We start from the raw sequence: 19216 nt of genomic DNA, 5'->3' as shown, positions 1-19216 counted from the left end.
GACCGTCCATGGGAGACTTAGAAAAGTAATCATGGGTGAAAACAAGCCCTACATCCAGAAAACCTGAAGCTGATGTGTGGGGTGTCCAGAGGACCGTTGGTTCACTATGTGGATAGTGAATGTGCCAGAAAAGCTCTTCCCAGCCGAAGTGAGGTATCAGTGGCTGGGTTTACTCTTTCACCCGGCTGAGAGACTTCAGAGAGAGGCTGCAGACATTGCTCAGCAGGAGGAATAGAATTAGAACACGGGGAGGAGGACAGTTGGAGATCGGTAAGTTCTCTGGCTCATCACTCTGCCCGGAGAGCGCTGTTGTCTGTCCTGCCGGTGTGGGGAAGTGCACCTTGGGCTGGGGGAGGTCAGAGCGTCCGGGTGCTGCTGAGGTGTGGGTGCGGCGTGTCCTCTAAAGGCCCAAGGTTTCCAGAGCAGTGCAGCTGCGAGGCGGAGCCATGCAACAGGTGGGGACCAGTGCAAGGTCGTCCTTGCAGCGTGGAGGACTCGACCCCAGAGGCGTTCCCGGGAGCCCGCCGTCCCATCTTCCTCTTTGGCTTCCTGGGTTATTTCCAAGAAAATAGGAGTCAGCACCTGAAGACAGATAAACCAAGAGAGGAAAAAAGCTAGAAATGAAAAGGAAAAAAAAAAAGGAGAGAGAACTGGCAGCAAAGGAGATTACAAAGATATAAGCAAGCTGCATGTATTCACAAAGGAAGAGCTGAGTACAACCATGATGTAGAAACGAAGACACGCAAGAGGTAGAAATTGGACTTGTAGAGGTGGGAAATGTGGTATTTGAGGGTATGTAGACACTGGGCGGGGCGAGTGACAGCAGACCAGAGAGTGAGGGTGTGAACAGTAGTGAGCTGGAAGACATAATGGTAAAGACTTGTTGGAATGGAGATAACCCAGAATTAAAATGAAACAAGCAAACAAAAAAGAGCATCACTGGCTTACAGAAATGGCTCAACTACTTAGTGTAGAAGTAGGTACAGTCTCCAAGGTGAGGCGGGAAAAGTATTTGAGTAAAATAATAGTAAAACAGTTTGCAAGTTTTGGAGAAACAATAAACTCACAAATATCTGAAGCTCAACAATCTTCAAGAAGGTTGAAAGCGAAGGAAGGAAAGAAGGGAGGAGGGTATACATGATTCTGCAGAGATGCATCATTGCTTCAAAGCAGCTACAAAGAGAGGTGCACAGTAGCCAGAGAAAAAGTACACACCTTAAGAGTGACGCTAGACGGCTTCTCTGAAAATATGAAAGCACAGAACAATGGAAGTTACCATGAAAATAATTAGAAACAGAAGTCTTTATAAAATGAAATTAACTTTTTCGAAATTAAAGATAGACAAAATCTTTCAGAGAAACCAAACTGAGAGAACTCATCATTATCAGGGAAGGAATTTAAGAAATGACGAAGGAAGAATTTCAGATAAAAAAGTATTTTTAGATAGGAAAGAAATCTAATCAGATGAGTAATGTTTGCCCCCATGGTAAATATGTAAAGCTGAATGAGATTTTTCTCTTTCTCTCTCTCGTGTTTTTTTTTTTTTTCAAAACAGAATCGACAGTTTGAAGCAAAACTACTACTAACAGAAAAAGGGTTTATATAGATATAAAGTAAACGAAAGCCACAGCCCAAAGAAGAGGAGCACGGATGCAAGCAGACGGCTGCTAGGGTCTCACAGAGCACACAGAGTAGAATACTATTATTTGAAGGTAGATTGTAGCAAGTTCAATATGTGTATTGTGTTAGTTTCCCATTTCTGTCAACAAGACAGCAAGAAAAATAGCAACAAAATTTGAGACACTAAAAAGAGAGAGTTTATTTCGGCTCACAGTAAGGCTCCAGCCCATGCTCCTGGTCTCGTTCTGACGTACTGAGATGGACAGATCTGTACTTGAAGACTGATAGCAAGCTACTGGGAGCTCACGTGTCCTTCGCACCAGACGCTAGGGCCCTAACGTGGGCGGGCAGGGTTGCCAGCAGACTAAGGCCTTCCTCCTTCGTGAGCATCCAGTCTCCACCCAGGGCAGCGAGATGCTCAGCCCTGCTTGGTGCTCTCCACCACCACGCTTTGACTTGTGATTTGCTGCTTGGAGGCGAGCTTAGCTGTGGGACTGTCAGACGAGAGACATCTAAATTGGTTCAATTTGGGGTTTTCCAACTACAGTGTGGTTTATCAGGTTATTGTTACATGTACTTTGAATTATGACATAACCATCTCATTTAACGAGGAAGTATCTGTAGATGCTATTATTTCCCTTTCTCTTCTGTTGTTTATATGTTTGCTTGTTGGGACAAGAACTTGCCACATAGCTCAAGCAGGGCTTGGCTTGACATGTCGCCCAGGCTGGTCTTCATCTCATTCTCCTCCTGCCTCAGCTTTCCAAATCCTAAGATTACAGTGGTGTGTCACCAAACCCTGTTGTTTTTTTTTTCTTATAAATTAACATTTATGATAAACTTAAATTTATAAATTAGGCATAATCAGAGATTAACAATAACAACAAACTGTAATATTAGTTATATGGATTTTCTTTCCATGGTCTATCTTCTATCTCAATTGCCATGGTGGGTAGTATATAAAACAGATATGCTGGACAAAGAAGTAATTGACATTCTGAGTGGGACACAGTAAGAATTTGCACATAGCAATGTTAACGTGAAGACACCGCAGTACTATATCTGTAAGGCATCTTCTCGCACTTGTTGCTGAAACCAAGCAGTGCCTCTTGTACACACACACACACACACACACACACACACACACAGAGCTTGTCTATTCTCTCACCCACTCGGGCAAGCACCCGGGCTCTCAGGGATTCCTTCTGTACCAGGCGGAGGTGGAGCTTGGTTTTGATCTTGGAGTAGCCTTGGCAGAGTGGGCCCTGTACTACTTGACAGACCCCACAGCAGTGGTCCAGGGTCACACCGTACCTCTGGAGAGGTAAGTGAAGGTCTTGCTTCCCTCCCTGTGACCGTCACTTTGTCTGAAATACGGCCTTTCTATCAAGTCAAGATGAGTGATCTAGTTAAGGGAAGGCCATTTTTTAGTAGGCTTTCACTCATCCTCTCCACCCCAAACCACCAAGGACTCAGGTTTGCTGGGGAACATGAACACAGGGGCTAGCTCAGAAGCAAGAAGACTACAGGGAAGGGCCACCATTTTACATCTTTTAACTTCAATTTCCTGGGGAGGGAACAGGAGGTGTTTATCCTTTTTCCTGTTTCTCCCTGTTTGCTACAACTTTTGCCTTGTGAGACTTCTTGTTGTGAGACGCCCCAAGATGCTCTTCACAAGTGGATCTCAGAGCCTGGGACTGTTCTGTACGATTTGGGAAGATCTCTGTGAGTATTGGTTATGGACCATTTGTAACTATTTTTGTGCTCCCATCTCTTATCTCTCACACAGAACAGTGTGCCAGAAAGCAAATGTTAGCACACTTGAAGCTAAGTGGTGCAGCCCTGCAGAAATCACTGAAAATAATGAAATTGTGAATGCAAACATTGCATTTTAAAATAATGCTCCTCAAAAAGACTTAAACAGTGCTGGGTGCCGGTGACTCACGCCTGGAATCCTAGCTATTCAGGAGGCTGAGATCTGAGAGTCAGATTCAAAGCCAGCGCAGGCAGGAAAAGCCTGTGAGACTCTTATCTCCAACTAACCACCAGAAAACTGGAAGTGGAGAAGTGGCTCCAAGTGGTAGAGCGCTAGCCTTGAGCAAAAGAGCTCAGGGACAGCACCTAGGCCTGGGTTCAAGCCCCACAGCCAGGAAGAAAAAATTCAACAGGGACACAGCAAGACAGGCAGGATTGTCAAGAGATTCGTGTTGCTTGGGTAGGAAACAAACAACTGACAATTCCAGAGAAGTGCATTTGACTTTCTTTGGGTTAGTCGTGGGGCTTAATTCAGGGCCTGGGCCCTGTCCCTGAGCTCTTTTGCTCAAGGATAGTAACCACTTTGAGCCACTCTTTTGCGGATGTTAACTGGACATAAGAGTCTCCCGGGCTTTCCTGCCCAGGCTGGCTTCAAACCCCGATCCTCAGATCTCAGCCTCCTGAGTAGCTAGGATGACAGGTGTGAGCCACTGGCGCCTGGCAACACTTTTTGTGTACATTGTTAAAATTACCTTTAACTGACTTCATCTCATCTGATCACCCGATCACCCGTGGAATCCGTGAAATCTCCCGTCTTCCCGGTCCCCTCCTTCCTTCACCCGGGAAAGCATTTATTGCAAGGCCCCTGGATGCTGCGTCCTGCCCGCTTTGTCCTGAATCTCCTCCTTGTCCTTCCTCTGATCAGAATGAGTTTGCATGAAGAGCCTCCGGCAGCGCCTTGGCCGGGCAGCAGAGCTGGCTGACCCCAAGGGTCGGAGCCCAAGGAAGGTACTAGAAGACACGGAACTATGGGGAAAGGTACCGGTCGGTGCATTTGAGAATAAAGCATACGTCGCATCTATTTCTGTCCACTGGGATTTTTGTGTGTCCGTGCCCCGGTGTGCTGTGTCCCGCCCCCCCCCCCCCCCGGGCTGGCTCCAGGCAGTGCGTGGCGCCTCCTCGTGCAGCCTTGGTGGCAGGATTTTCTCTCCGGGCCCGGCTGCAGGCGGCATCCATCCCGTTCCCTGCGCTCCGCCATGGCCCTGTGGCCCCGGGGCTCGGTCTCGGCTCCGGCCCGAGGGCCAGCGCGGCGGGGAGGCGCCTCCCTCCCCGTCTTGTCCTGTCCCCCGTCCCAGCCTGCTGCCACGGATGTCGGCACACACCTGAACACACTGGCACCACCCCCTCCACTCCCGCCCTCGCTCCTGCAGCCGCGAGAGAAGGGCCGCAGAACGGCCTGCTTGTGTTTCCTTCAAGTCAGCTTTCTCTACAAGAAGTCACTCTGCGGTTGGATCCATTCTAATTTCTTTTATGCAACCCCCGGGCAGCCTGCCACGGAGCCCCGCTAGTGGAGCCCACGAATCCACATCGCATTGCACGATTCCTCTGATCGCACCTGACCCAGGTTTGCAGAGGAGCCAGCAGCAGTCCTGGAATAAGGGCTGAGACTTGACGTGACGGATGACATTTGACCTGAGTGTTAAGACGCTGGTGCTCACCGCCTCCCCCCACCGTGGAGTAGCGCGTCCAGAACAAAGACAATCGCCGCAGTGTCTGTGGCTCACATGCTGACCACACAAAGGAACACGTCTGGAAAGCTTCTCTTTCCCAGCGGCTTTGCTCAGGGCTTCTGAGCCACCTGCCCCAGACCTGGTTCCTCCCCCCCTGGCAGGATGGAAGAGGGCGAGGGATGGGGACGAGGCCGCTGCCGAACCCACCATCGCTTTAGCTGACATAACCGGCTTGTTACCATTGCGGTTTGAAGCCGCCCAGGCAGGAAGGTCTGTGACACGACTCTCAATTTCCAGTCCCAATGACCTGCAAGTGGAGCGGCGGCTCCGTTGTAGAGAGCCAGCCCTGAGCAAGAAAAGCTAAAGGGCAGCATCCACGCCCTGAGTTCAAGTCCAGGTAGGGGCACAAAGAAAAACTATTATGAGCACACCAAAAATTTAGGTCAAGTTCACTTATTTATGTATTGAGTCGATTGTGGGGCTTGAACTCTGAGCCTGGGTGCTGTCTGCGAGCTCCTCAGCTCAAGGCTAGCGCTCTACCACTTCAGCCGCAGCTCCACTTCTGGTGTCCTGGTGGTTCATTGGAGTCAAGAGTCTCAGGGACTTTCCTGCCCCCAGCTGGTCTGCGCTGAGCCTCCACCCTCAGTTCTCAGCCTCCTGAGCAGCTGGGATGACAGGTGGGAGCCACCAGCGCCCGCCCATGTTTCTCAGTGCAGCTGGCAGGTGGACCTCCAGGCACCCAGGGGAATCCCCCCCCACCCCCCCAGGGGTTGGTGCTGGAGCAGAAGGGGTTTAGAAGTGACGGGACGGCTCCCAGCCCCTCCTGAGCGCACTGCACACACCTGGCTCAGGAGAAGTGGACATGTTTTATGCGTCCCCTTCTGAAAGTGGAGCCTCCCCCCCCCCCAGCCTCAGCTGTGGCTGTTTAGCCCCGGGCAATCTACAGAAAGAAGGGAAGGGGCTGGTGCAACGTGGACCCAGCTCAGAGACCCGGGTGGACCCCTAGCTGCGGGGGGGGGGGGGGGACACGCCTGGCTGGGAGTGGGGGAGGGCAGGCCTGGGGCTGGGGGAGGCCTGGGTTGGGGGGGTCGTCTGGCCCTGGGCTGGGGGGGGTGCCTGGTTGGGGGAGTCGTCTGACCCCTGGGTTGGGGGGGGTCTGACCTCCAGGCTGGGGTCGTCTGGCCCCGGGCTGGGGGAGGGGTGCCTGGTTGGGGGGGGGTCTGACCCAGGGGCTGGGGGGCGCCTGGGTTGGGGGATCTCGTCTGACCCCGGGCTTGGGGGGGGCGCCTGGGTTGAGGGGGGGTCTGACCCTGGGCTGGGGGTCGTCTGACCCCGGGCTTGGGGGGGGCGCCTGGGTTGGGGTCGTCTGGCCCCGGGCTGGGGGGGGGCGCCTGGGTTGGGGGGGGCGCCTGGGTTGGGGTCGTCTTGCCCTGGGCTGGGGGGTCTGGCCCTGGGCTGGGGGGGGCGCCTGGGTTGGGGGGGCGCCTGGGTTGGGGTCGTCTTGCCCCTGGGCTGGGGGGTCTGGCCCTGGGCTGGGGGGGGCGCCTGGGCTGGGGGGGCGCCTGGGTTGCGGGGTCGTCTGGCCCGGGCTCGGGGGGGGGGGTTGGTCTGTCTGCGGGAGGCCGCGGACGCCCAGGCCCCTCGCGCGCACCCGTGGCTGGGGTTTCGTGCTGTCCCGTCCCGCGGCGCAGGCTCCGTGGGAGGCCGCGAAGTGGGCGCGGCCGCCGGCCCCGTGCGACCCCCGACCGGACTGTCCGCCCCCGCCCACCCCCGGTGTCCCCCTCCCCCCAGCCCCCCCCCCCCGCAGCCCCGGGTCCTGGCGCTGGCGGCCCCTCCCCCCCCCCCCCCCCCCCCCCCCCCACCGCGCCTGCTTCGGATGCGAAGACGAGAGGTGCGCGGGCTGCCTGCGCGGGAGCGGGCTGCCCTCCCCTCCCCTCCCCCTCCCTCCCCCCTCTCCCCCCTCCGTCTCCCCTCTCTCCCCCTCTCCCCCTCCGTCTCCCCTCTCCCCCTCCCCCCTCCTCCCCCTCTCCCTGTGGGGGGGAGGCGCGCGCCCGCGTGACCGGCGGTGGCGTGATGTGATTTATGGGTCTGATCATAAAAATCCCATTAGGCTCCGCTCATTGAGAAAAAACGCGGGTCACCAGGCAGCGCTGACGCAGGCGCTGACGTCAGCGGCGCGGGAGGGGCGGGCGGGGGGCCGCGGGGGGCGCGCGAGGGCCGGCGGGCCGGGCCGCCGCCGCGCAGGCCGCCCGCCCCCGCCCCTCCCGCAGCGCCGCCGCCGCAGCGCCCCGCGCCCGCCCCTCCCGCCACCCCCCCCGCCCGCCGCAGCGCCCAGCGCCTCCCGCCCTCCCCGCCTGGCGGGCACGAAGCCTCGGGGCCTGGCCGGCGGGGTGGGGCTCGAACCCGCCTGGCGGGCTCGGGCAGGGCCCGGGGCTGAGCTGGGCGGGCGGGGAGAAAGGCCTTTACCCCTTGGGGGAGGCGAGCAGGCCGGGCCAACGGGTGACCCCGCGCCCCGGGGCGTGTCCGCCCCCCAGCACATCTCCAGTGACTGAGCTGTGGAGAGGATGACAGCCCCCCCCATGAGCTAACCCCCGGGGGAGGGGGGCGGCCCAGCCGGCCCTCCCCACCAGCACGGCCTCCCCACCAGCCCTGCCTCCCCACCAGCCCTGCCTCCCCACCAGCCCGCCCTCCCCACCAGCCCTGCCTCCCCACCAGCCCGCCCTCCCCACCAGCCCGGCCTCCCCACCAGCCCGCCCTCCCCACCAGCCCGGCCTCCCCACCAGCCCCCCCTCCCCACCAGCCCGCCCTCCCCACCAGCCCCCCCTCCCCACCAGCCCGCCCTCCCCACCAGCACGGTCGGGGCCCACACCGGTGGGACAGCGCGGGCCGATGCCCCCCCCCCCCCCCGCCCCCAGCCATGGCGCCAGAGCGCGCACCCTGCAGCCATGGCCGATGCGGAGTGTGGACTTGGGGCCTGGTGACCACGGGAGCCGCGGCTCCCGGCCTGTGGGCTTCAGATCTCTCTCGGAGAGCAGTTCCCACGTTTGCCCTGGCCGGCCTCCGCCCGCCCTGCGCCTCGGGACTGCAGGTGTGCACTGCCACACTGGAGACAGCGCCCTCCACGCGTGTCCCGGGCGCCCAGGGTGTCCGTCCGCCTGCGTCCCCCGGTGCGCGCCTTCCACGCAGCCGGCCTCCGCCGTGGGCTGCGGCCCTGGGCCCTCCCTGGGCACCTGGACGTGTTGGGTGAACAATGGCATGGTTACCAAAAAGAAGTCACGGGTTTTTAAATTTTTGTTTTCTGACGAGACAGCTTTTTCTTTACTTGTGTGCTAGTTAACAGCTTAGCAATTCTCGATGGAAAATCCAGGTTTGCAAGCGAGCCGCGAGCATCCCAAGCCTTAGTGTGGAAGCCGTCCCCGATCCGGGAGCAGGAACCCCACAGCTGTCCCTAACGCAGCGACTTGCTCTTCCAGCCGCTTCCAAGACCCAGGGAGGAGGGCATAGGAGACGGAAAACACGTAATAAACCACGGGGATGACGAACATTTCTGAGCAGCTCCGGCTCCCGGTGCTGCTCACAGATCCTGTGAGAAAGCGATTTATTCCCAAAGGATGGGATGACGGGATGCCAGGCGGTCCATCTGGAATATGCCCAGATGTTCCTGTCACCCGCTTACATGACAGCCTGGGGTGGGGGCTCCCAAAGGTGAAAGCCCATAAGGGCCTAGCCCTGGTGGGCGTGCCAAGGAGGCCGACCCGAGAGCTGGGTCCTAGGGGACAGACCCGGTAGGCAGTGATGGAGGCCAGGCCGGTGGAGAGCCAGAGGACTGCAGAGCGCGGGAGGAGTGGAGGTGGGGGTTGGTTGATGGGCAGAGGGGGAAGGACTGGAGGGGCGGAGGTGAGCTCAGCTCCAGGCTGGGCTGGGGGCCATGAGTTTGTTCTGCATGCAGGAGCTTTGAGTCGTTTAAGTCACCGTGCAGAGTTGCCCTTTGACAAAGCACTTACGAATACAATATGTCTTGATATCAAGGTCATCCCAATGGCCCTCTCCAACCCGCCACTTAATTTTGTAGGGTATGCATTGAATTCTTGTCTCCATCTTCCCCTTCTTCCTCTCATGCATCTACCCTTTTCCCTTGACCCCACCTCATTCCTTTCCAGTACCTACTTCTTGGTATTTATGTCTGTCGGTCGTGGGGCTTGAACTCTGGGCCTGGACACTGTCCCTGAGCTCTTCAGCTCAAGGCTAGCACTCAATCACTTTGAGTCACAGTGCCATGTCTGGTTTTCTCGTGGCTAATTGAGATAAGAGTCTAGCCTGGTCTGGGCCTCAAACCATGATCCTCAGACCTCAGCCTCCCAAGTAGGTGGGATTACAGGGGTGGGCCACGGGTGCCCGGCTTTTGCTCTTTTATTTTGCTCAACTTTAGCTTTCTATGGAATTATGGTGTTGAGATCGCCCTTGAGCCTACCATATTTCAGTGACTACATCTGTATACACGGCATCGCCACTTTTGAGTTTGTGAGCTCAACCCAGCTTCAGGAGTTTGAAGTCTTTGAGGAAGCTCAATTTCCAAATGATAACTCATCAATGTACATTCCTTCTACCTTCCATTTCATGTCTCTTTTCTCCCTGTCAGGGTGGATCCCTTTATTTCCAGAGCTGAAAATGAGGTAGGAATGGCAGCACTCTTTCTTTTCCTTCACAAGCTTTCTGTGTTTGCCAGCTAAGTTCAGAGTCATTCATTTAAGATCTCATGAAAAGAGAAGAGGAAAAAAAAATCTTGAGGAAAAAAATCATGGATGGAAGGTGGGCAGCCTTGAGTCTCCTAGAGGGGAAAGATGATGTTAGGCATTCAAGAACGGTGGTGGCTTTCTCTGTTAAAAACTCCATCTTGGAATCATTTATTTCTTAGTTCAGCCCTTCACAAAGAGATGTGGCGCTTCTCTCCCCTGCTCTCACCCCCGGGCCAACTTCATAGAAGTTACACAAAGGATCAGAGCGTGAGCCTTTCAGGCAGTAAGCTCAGCTTCTCGTGTTATAAAGGAGGAGATCCTGAGAGGGGAAATAGACTTGTGGAGTAAAAGAGAGAGTTAATAAGTGTAAAGACTAAAGAACCACACAATCCAGGACTCCTGCCATTTCAGCTCAGTGTTCTTTCCTCTCATTGCCTTGGGAAGGCGGAGCACAAAGTAGGTAGCTTAGAGACACATGAGAGATGAATGCTAGGTAGATAAATGGGAAAATACGTAACAGGTAGAAATGCTTCATGAAAAATAGAGGATCTGCATTCTTCACAAATGCCCAGGTTACAAAAGACAAGGGACGACTCTGGAAATTATCCAGGTTGAAGGAGTGCAGGCAAAAGCAAAAATAAATACAGCTGTGACCTTAGACTGCATTCCCTCTGGGGGTGGCGTCATCAAAGTCACGGATGCTCCCCTCACCCAAGAAGATGAGAAGTACTGTATCGATGAGATGAGTTTGATGTCATTGGGGATGCTGAAGACAGCACCATGCTGTTAGGAGACACACATCGGGGAGGGCGTTAAGGGCCAAGGGGGCATAACACTCACTCAAGGGACTGGGAGGGGGTACAACGGTCACAACGGCGGAATCTGGGACCAGCTGTCCTGGGGACTGTTCCGCCTATGTGTATCTCTCAACTTTCTTTTGGTAAATTTGAGATGAGTTCCAAATTCAAAGCACAAGAGTGTACATGATGATATCTAAGTTGGTGGATGTAGTTAGGATAACCAATCTAACCAACTCCTGCAACAGAACGGACATAATGAGTGTTTCCGGGCTTGTACAATCGGTTCAATGTCTCGATGAAGTACATAGCTACAACGGCCTCTGACAGAAAAACCTGCTTAAAAATCTATGACCGTTTGTCTCTGTTGTGTAGTTTGCCCTCATTTTCTTCATTTATAAGAGTATTTGGGACTGGAGGACCGGACTCCTTAGATCATTTAATGCTCCTTCCAGTAATTATTGGAATGACTGTGCTCAGCTGGCCAGCGCGGTGTATTGTCTTGGTCCTTATCGTGCTGTCTGAGCACTGGGGGCCGGGAGACTTATAGAGAGCAGGCACTGACTTCCCACAGTCCTGGAGGAATCCCATGCAGTGCTTTCCTCTGGGGAGGGTGTAGTTGCTGCTTTATCCCGGCCGAGGGCGGAGGGGAAGCCTGCTCTAGCGCCAGTCCACTCCTGAGCTGCTCTGGCTCCGAGCCACTGGCGGATGCTCCACTCACGGGCCTGGTGTCCGTGTCTGAACACCTTGCCGCCCGTCCTGTCCCTCCAACACCATTTAGCTGGGGACAGAGCTCCCAGCCCAGGAGGGAGGTGGGCACCTGCGTCAGTGATGTTGATCAGGTAGGATTATTTCTCGAGCTGTTCTTGGGGACGGGACTGGATGCTGCACGTGTCTGAGGACCTGTGGTCTCGGAACGGGAAGAATCCCAAGTGCAGAGGGGAAGGAGAAGTTCTCCCGCGGCCCCGGGCTCAGCGTCCCCGCGGGCCGCGCTCTTCCTCCAGCATTCCCGTCTCCTCGGGTCTTTCACTTCTAAGGAACTCCTTAAGAGATCACTGAGGAGGCAGGATTGGGTCTGCGGAAGGGCAGGGCGCAGGTCCAGCTCTTCAGCCCGGCCAGTGCCCTCCCCTGCCGGCTCTCCTCCTCTGGGCTCCGCACCCCTGCCTCCCACACTCCTGACAGCCCGCACAGCCGGCCGGGCCGCTCCCCTGCGGCTCCCCGCCACGTCTCCTTCACCCAGCCTCCCTTGCGGTCACACCACCCGGTGCCTTGGCTGCGGCCTGCGCTTCAGGACTCTTGGCCTGGGCTTACAGTTTGGGTGCCCTGAAGCCTCGGCACCCGGAATCTCCTCTTGCTGGGCACGAAGGGTGTGCAGGCACTGAACCAGGGTGCAGGAGGAGTGGTGCCCCCAGAAGTGTCTTCCCCCCTCCCTGCCAGGGTGGAGATGGCTGCCCTTGGGATTATACAGAAGAGGAAAGCCTGACGAGGAGAAGGGAAGGCGGGAAGGAGAGATTGAAGAAAGCGAGCCACGGGGGAGAACGTCACTGCACTTCTCAGGAATCACCAGAGAGAAGGCGGTGGTCTGGGGCAAAGACTTTTCCATGTTCACACAGACATAGCAAGATGCGCCTGTGCACTTGAACTAGCCGTCTGTCTGCACCACCCCGACGTGCCACCAGAGGGGAAGGACACAGTGACAGGCCCAGGCAAAAGTCCTCCCCCTCGGGATGCTGCCTTGTGAGGGGGAGGTGACCAGCACATAGGCCATGAACCTGAAGTACGGGGTGGGGGGGGGGAAGAGGCCGGATAGTGGCAATATTCTAGCCCCTGGGGAGGGGGTAGCAGCTGCCCAGGCTTTGAAGGAGAGGGCACCGGGTGTGCTCTGGGAAGATCCATGTAGCAGAGGACACAGGAGCAAGGAGGGACAAGAGGGGCCAGGCAGGGGTCACAGGGCTTGCAGATCCCCCCAGGTCTTTGGCTGCTGCTGGGTGGTGGAGAAACATAGTTGGGGTAGGGGTGAGGGTCTCTGCTTTGAGGGACAGTCCTGGCCCCTGCACTGAGGTGAGCGGAGGAGGGAGGCGGCCCAGTGAGGTGGGGATCGGTGGGGGTGGGGAGGAGTGCTGGCATGGGACACCTGGACACACTCAAGGCCAGGAGGGCAGAGGGAATGGGGCGTCAGGAGAGGGGCCAGCTTCATGTCAATGGTAAATCCACGGGAGACCAGAGCTGCGTGGGGTAGGGCACTGCACCGGTCAGGTGTGGTTTCCCGGGTCCCCTAGGTCCCCAAGGGCTGGCTGTCCCGAGTCTGTGGCTTGGGGAAGAGCCTGAGCTAAACTGGAAATGGGGGCGTCCTCAAGTGTGGAGGCAGTGCTTCAAAGCACGGCAAGGGGGCGGCGGAGGGGAGGCCGGCACCCAGGAGCCGGGGAGGTGAGGGGTCAGCACGCACAGCCAGGAAGGGTCCGGACACCGCTGGGCGCGCAGGACGCCTAGGGAGCGAGGGCGCGCGTGCCAACCGGGCAGGGGCCGGGTGGGGAGGGCGTCGAGCGGGGCCTCGCGGAGCAGAGCTGCGGAGGAGCTCCACCTGCCTGCCCCGGCTGTGGGCCCCGGAGGAGGCGGGGGGTGGGGTGGGTGAGGACTGCGCCCCTCTGTTCTCCCTCCAGGGCCGCGCTGACAGAAAGGACCAGAGAGGGCCTGGGGGAGATGCCCTCCCCCGGGGAAGCGTGGCCACGCCCACCGGCGCCCCCTCCCCGCTCGATGGCGGGGTCCGTGTGCCCCGCGCCCCACGGTCTTGCTCTCGGGGGGTCAACGTCCACCCCGCGGGGTTGCCACGCGCCCCGCCCCGGGCCTCTGCACCCCGCCGCGCCTGCAGCTGCGGGCCCAGCGACCCCCGCACGGAGCCCGGGCCTGGCGTGGCGCAGCCCCGGGTGCGGGGAGGGGAGGGCGCGCGGTCCCGGGCCCTGCGTGCGCTGGGGGGGGCGGGTGGCACCCCCGTTCCCAGCTGGCGCCCCGCGCCCCGGGGCCGCTCCCCGCGCGGCTGCGCCGAGGTCCTTGGGGGGGGGGTCCCGGCCCCGGGCGGGTGAGGGGAGGGGGAATATCAGTAACAACCCCCCCATGACCCCCTCCCCCAGCTGGAGCGGGTCCGCGGCGCGGCCTGGGGGAATATCAGTAACAATCCCCCACGCCCCCCACGCCCCCCCCCAGCTGGTGCGGGTCCGCGGCGGGGCCCCGGGCAGGCCTGCGGCGCCGCGCCCCCTCCCCGCGCCGCCTGGCCGGGCGCCCGCCCCCGGGGGAAGGGGCGGTCCCCGCACCGCGGTCCCCCGCACCCGCCCCGCGCGTCCATTCATGGCCACTGCAGGCGAATCTGTGAATGGGAAGAGGCGAGGACCTGCGTGCGCCCCCTCCCGCTCTCCCTCCCCTCCCCTCCCCTCCCCGTCACGGGGGCGGGCGGGCGGGAGTCTGGCTGGAGACAGTGCTATTTATAAGCGGGGGCTGCGGGGAGCGGCGCGGCGGTGCGGAGGGCCCCCTCCCCCCCCTCCCCCCGTCCCCCCTCCCCGCGGGCAGGTGCGGGGGCGGCGCGCGCGGGGGCGGCGGGGCCCGGCGCTGACGTCCGAGCCGCGGCCGTCACGGAGCGCGGGCGCCGGGCTCCGCATCGAGGCTGCGGACGTCATCGCCTCCTGCGGGACGCGGGGGGGCCCGCGCCGCGCCGCTTAAAGGAAAACTCTCTAAGTTCCACGGGCGAGCGCGGCGCGCGCGGGCCCCCAGCCGGGACGCCGGGGCGCCGGGACGCCGGGGCGCGCGGGCCCACCCACGCCCCGCTCCGCTCCGGGGCGCGGGGTCCCGGGCCGGCCGGGGGAGGGTCGCGGCGGGGCGGGGGGGGGGCTCTGGTTCGGCGCGGAGCCGCCGCGCCCGGAGCCCGCGATGCGCCCGCGGGGCGGAGCGGGGCGCGCGGCCGCCCGGGTCCGGAGCGTGGGCCGTCCCGGCCTGGGAAGGCGCCCGCCGCCCTGGCGGGGGCCCCGGCGTCCCCGCGCGGCCCGGGGACGGACGCGGCGCGCGGCGAGCGCGGAGGAGAGGAGCGGCGCGGCGCGGCCCGGCGGCGGGTGAGTGCGGCCCCGGCGCCCCGCGCCCGAGGCAACTTCCTCCCGGCCCGGAGGAAACTTCGGCGGCGGGGAGAGCCAGCGGTGTGCGCGTGTGTGTGCGCGCGAGTGTGCGCCAGTGTGCGCGCGAACCTGCCCGGTGGGTCCGGGGCGTGGAGGCGCCGGCCGCGGCCCCGGGGACCGGCGCGCAGGGCTCCCCGAGGTGCGGGGCTCAAGTTCTCCCGGAGACGGCCGGGCGCCCGCCGCCGTCCGCGGCCGCCGCTGCGCGCCCGGCCCCGCGGGGGCCTCCGGAGCGGCCTGGAGCCCGGCGGCCGCGCACCCCGCCGCCTCCTCCCCGGGCCCGGCCGCCCTCGGCGGGCACGGCGCCCCCCCTCGGGCCTCGGTCACCGCTCGTCACCCCCCTCCCGGCCCCCAGCGTCTTTGGCAAAGGCTGCGATGTTGGGGGGGGGGCTCCCCGAGCGCCCAGGCCCTGAAAGTATCACTCTTTTGCATCTGACAGTATTTCCTTCATTGTACCCAATTTCCCTTTCAATCCACCGAGGACACCCCCCCTCCCGCAGCAAGCACTGCACCGGCGCCCCCCCCCCCCAGCCGGAAGACACACTCACTCACACACCAGAGCCGGGGGTCCTCGCCCCCCCCCCCCATGTGTGGGGATCCCAAGGAGACTCGGTGCTTTGGCGTTGATCCCTTGTAGTTGAAGGAGGAAAAAGGAAGGAGAGGGAGGAAGGGGGGGGGGAGGGAGAGAGAGAGAGAGAGAGAGAGAGAGAGAGAGAGAGAGAGAGAGAGAGAGAGAGAGGCAGGCGCAAACAGCCCTAGACACAGGGCCGCACTGATGGCAGCGGTTGTGGGGCTTCTGCGCTGCGCCCAGTCCGGCCCCTCCTGCCTCCCTGCCTGCCACTCCAGCGCCCCTTCTCCTTCCTCCCGTCGCCCTCCCCGTCTCTGCTTCCCAACCCTCTCCTCTCCACCTAACCCCACCTTCACGCTCCTCTCCAAGTGGGGTGGGCCAGGGGGTGGGGAAAGCGGAGCCCCAAACCCCAGCCCTGGGCAGAGATGTCGAAGAAACGCAAAGCCCTGGAGGGTGGAGGAGGAGGAGGAGGAGAACCCCGGCTCCCCGAGGAGGAAGCCGCAGCCTGGTTTGGGGGCCGCAGCGAGGAGCAAGGTAGGGGGAGGGGCGAGGAGCAGGACGGAGCCCCCCGAGGGGACCCTGGAGCCCAGGCCCTCCTGGGAACGCCCTGCTCTCCTCCGGGCCGAGCTGCCCAGCCAGGCAACTCCTGGAGACTTTGCCCCCCTCCCCAGGCTTGTCTGTGCCGTCAGGAAACCGGGGGTGGGGAGGGGGTGAGCTGATGAGGCTGGGACCTGGATCCCTGGGAACTTGGAGCCGGTCGCAGGTGGAAGGGGTTAGGGTGGGAGGAAGGTGGGTTGGGGAGGTGCAGGAGGCAGCCAGCACCGGGGTGCGGCTGGGGGGTGGCCGGCCGAGCCCCTCCCTGCCTGCCTCGTTGTCTGGGGCATTGGCCTGAGAGCCTGCCTGTGGATGGATGGAGGGAGGGAGGCAGGGAGGGAGGGAGGGAGGGTGGATGGCCTGCCCTGAGGCCTGCATGCAGGACCCCTGTGTCTGAAGGAGGGGGCTGGTGGTGCCCCCCTAGCTCCCGCTGCAGAGGGGGGGGCAGCGGGGGGGGGTGGCCCTGCCGTCTTCGTGCTTCTCCCATTCAGGGTTGCGTCGTCACGAGAGTCTCGAGCCCCTGCCCAGGCCAGGCCCTCTGCAGCCTGGCCACGTTGGACGTGAGGGTGAAGCAGATGGGTGGCGGCGTGGGGCAGCAGTCGGGGGCTTCTTTGCCTGGAATAGTACCAGCATGGGGGGGGCAGGGGGTGGAAAATTCCTTAGGGAAATACAAATGAGTCTTGGGCATCTGATTTCCATGGAGAAGAAGCCCCAGCAGACACCTTGTATTCCATCCAGGGCCTCCCGGCTTTGCTTAGGAGTAGGCCCGAATGAAGTAGACGTGTGTGTGTGTGTGTGTGTGTGTGTGTGTGTGTGTGTGTGTAGTACAGTTAAAATACAATGGGAAAATGAACCCGATGGGGAAGTTTTGTTGTTGGTTGAGCTGTGGGGAGTTAGGAGGTAGAAAGGTCCGTGGGGGGGAGGACCCGACCTGAGGGGGGTCAGTTGGTGGGGGGGGGGAAGAAGAGCAGCTGATCTGTGTGCCAGCTTTTCTTCCTGCAGCCGGCTGGTGAGTGGCCTCGGGGGTGGCCGGGCCCGGGGCACACCGGGGCAGGTGATGGTGTCTCCGCGGAGTCGGTGGGGCTCTGCGGCCGTGTCCCACGGGGTCGCCACGCCGTCCCCGTGGCCCCGGAACCTGGGGCTCCGGCCGACGGGACAGTGCACAGTGCACGGGTTTCAGTCGACGCTGCTGAGCACAGCCCCTCTCCTCCCTCGGAAGACACGGGACCGAAGGGACGGTTCTCGTCCTGACTTCCTGTGCTCCGTGACGATGCGACAGCCGAGGCAGGGCATTTCTTAATGAGTTTTTTTTTAATTGGGAAAAGTATGCTTATGAAGACATTCAAATGTTGCGAATGGCTGTATTTGTGAGATGGGTATTTTTCCATCCTTGGGGGAATGATGAGGTAGAACCACGAGTGTCTGGCAAATCCCTGGGCTTCGCGTGCAGTGTTGGTTTTGCTCTGTTAAGTTGCATCCTTTTTTCTGGGGGCCAGGAACTAAGGTAGTCTATAGAAGCGAGCATTTCTATTAAGATAAACAATATTCTACATCTTTGTAATGCTGCCTTCATAATTAACGAACGAAGGACTCTTAGAAGGAAATAAATAAAAGAGTAGCACTTCAACAAACATTTCTCCTTCTTTTGTGGAAATATACGGCATCAGAATGAACTAAAACGCTGGGATCTGGAGGGGGAGGGGCCGCAGTGCCGCCCCCCCTCCCCCCCCCGGGGACGGGGCCTCTGCAGAGACGAGTTCCTAGGTCAGAAGATGCAGCAAGGAGCGTCCCCGTGCGTACCGCTCAGATGCCATCAGCGTTTTGACACCGTCGCACAAATTCCTTTCTCCTCCAAAGGACTTGAAAGGTCTAAAGGTTTTCTTGTGCCGTTAGCATTTGGCAAATAAAAATTCCTTTTGGCGATGGTTGAGGAATGCAGGACCGTGAAAACCACGCGGGTGTGAACACCCACCGGCCATGGTGTCCTGGGCATCGTCTGTGGGGCACGCGGGTGTGAACACCCACCGGCCATGGTGTCCTGGGCACCGTCTGTGGGGCACGCGGGTGTGAACGCCCACCTGCCATGGTGTCCTGGGCACCGTCTGTGGGGCACGCGGGTGTGAACGCCCACCTGCCATGGTGTCCTGGGCATTGTCTGTGGGACATGCAGGTGTGAACGCCCACTGGCCATGGTGTCCTGGGCATCACCTGTGGGGCACGCGGGTGTGAACACTCACCTGTCATGGTGTCCTCTGCACCATCTCTGGGGCACGCGGGTGTGAACGCCCACCGGCCATGGTGTCGTGTGCACCGTCTGTGGGGCACGCGGGTGTGAACGCCCACCGGCCATGGTGTCCTGGGCACCGTCTGTGGGGCACGCGGGTGTGAACGCCCATCTGCCATGGTGTCCTGGGCACCATCTGTGGGGCACGCGGGTGTGAACGCCCTCCGGCCATGGTGTTGTGGGCACCGTCTGTGGGGCACGCGGGTGTGAACACCCACCTGCCATGGCGTCCTGGGCACCGTCTGTGGGGCACGCGGGTGTGAACACTCACCTGCCATGGTGTCCTGGGCACCATCTGTGGGGCATGCGGGTGTGAACGCTCACCTGCCATGGTGTCCTGGGCACCATCTGTGGGGCACGCGGGTGTGAACGCTCACCTGCCATGGTGTCCTGGGCAATGTCTGTGGGGCACACGGGTGTGAACACTCACCGGCCATGGTGTCCTGGGCACCATCTGTGGGGCACGCGGGTGTGAACACCCACCGGCCATGGTGTCCTGGGCATCGTCTGTGGGGCACGCGGGTGTGAACGCCCACCGGCCATGGTGTCCTGGGCATTGTCTGTGGGGCACGCGGGTGTGAACGCTCACCTGCCATGGTGTCCTGGGCATCGTCTGTGGGGCACGTGGGTGTGAACGCTCACCTGCCATGGTGTCCTGGGCACCATCTGTGGGGCACGCGGGTGTGAACGCTCACCGGCCGTGGTGTCCTGGCACCATCTGTGGGGCACGCGGGTGTGAACGCTCACCGGCCATGGTGTCCTGGGCACCGTCTGTGGGGCACGCGGGTGTGAACACCCACCTGCCATGGTGTCCTGGGCACCGTCTGTGGGGCACGCGGGTGTGAACACTCACCGGCCATGGTGTCCTGGGCATCGTCTGTGGGGCACGCGGGTGTGAACACCCACCTGCCATGGTGTCCTGGGCACCATCTGTGGGGCACGTGGGTGTGAACGCCCACCGGCCATGGTGTCCTGGGC

This window comes from Perognathus longimembris, chromosome 9 (assembly GCF_023159225.1).
Source record: "Perognathus longimembris pacificus isolate PPM17 chromosome 9, ASM2315922v1, whole genome shotgun sequence".
NCBI lineage: Eukaryota > Metazoa > Chordata > Mammalia > Rodentia > Heteromyidae > Perognathus > Perognathus longimembris.
The sequence above is the reverse complement of the archived record's forward strand: the minus strand, read 5'-3'. Positions refer to the sequence as shown.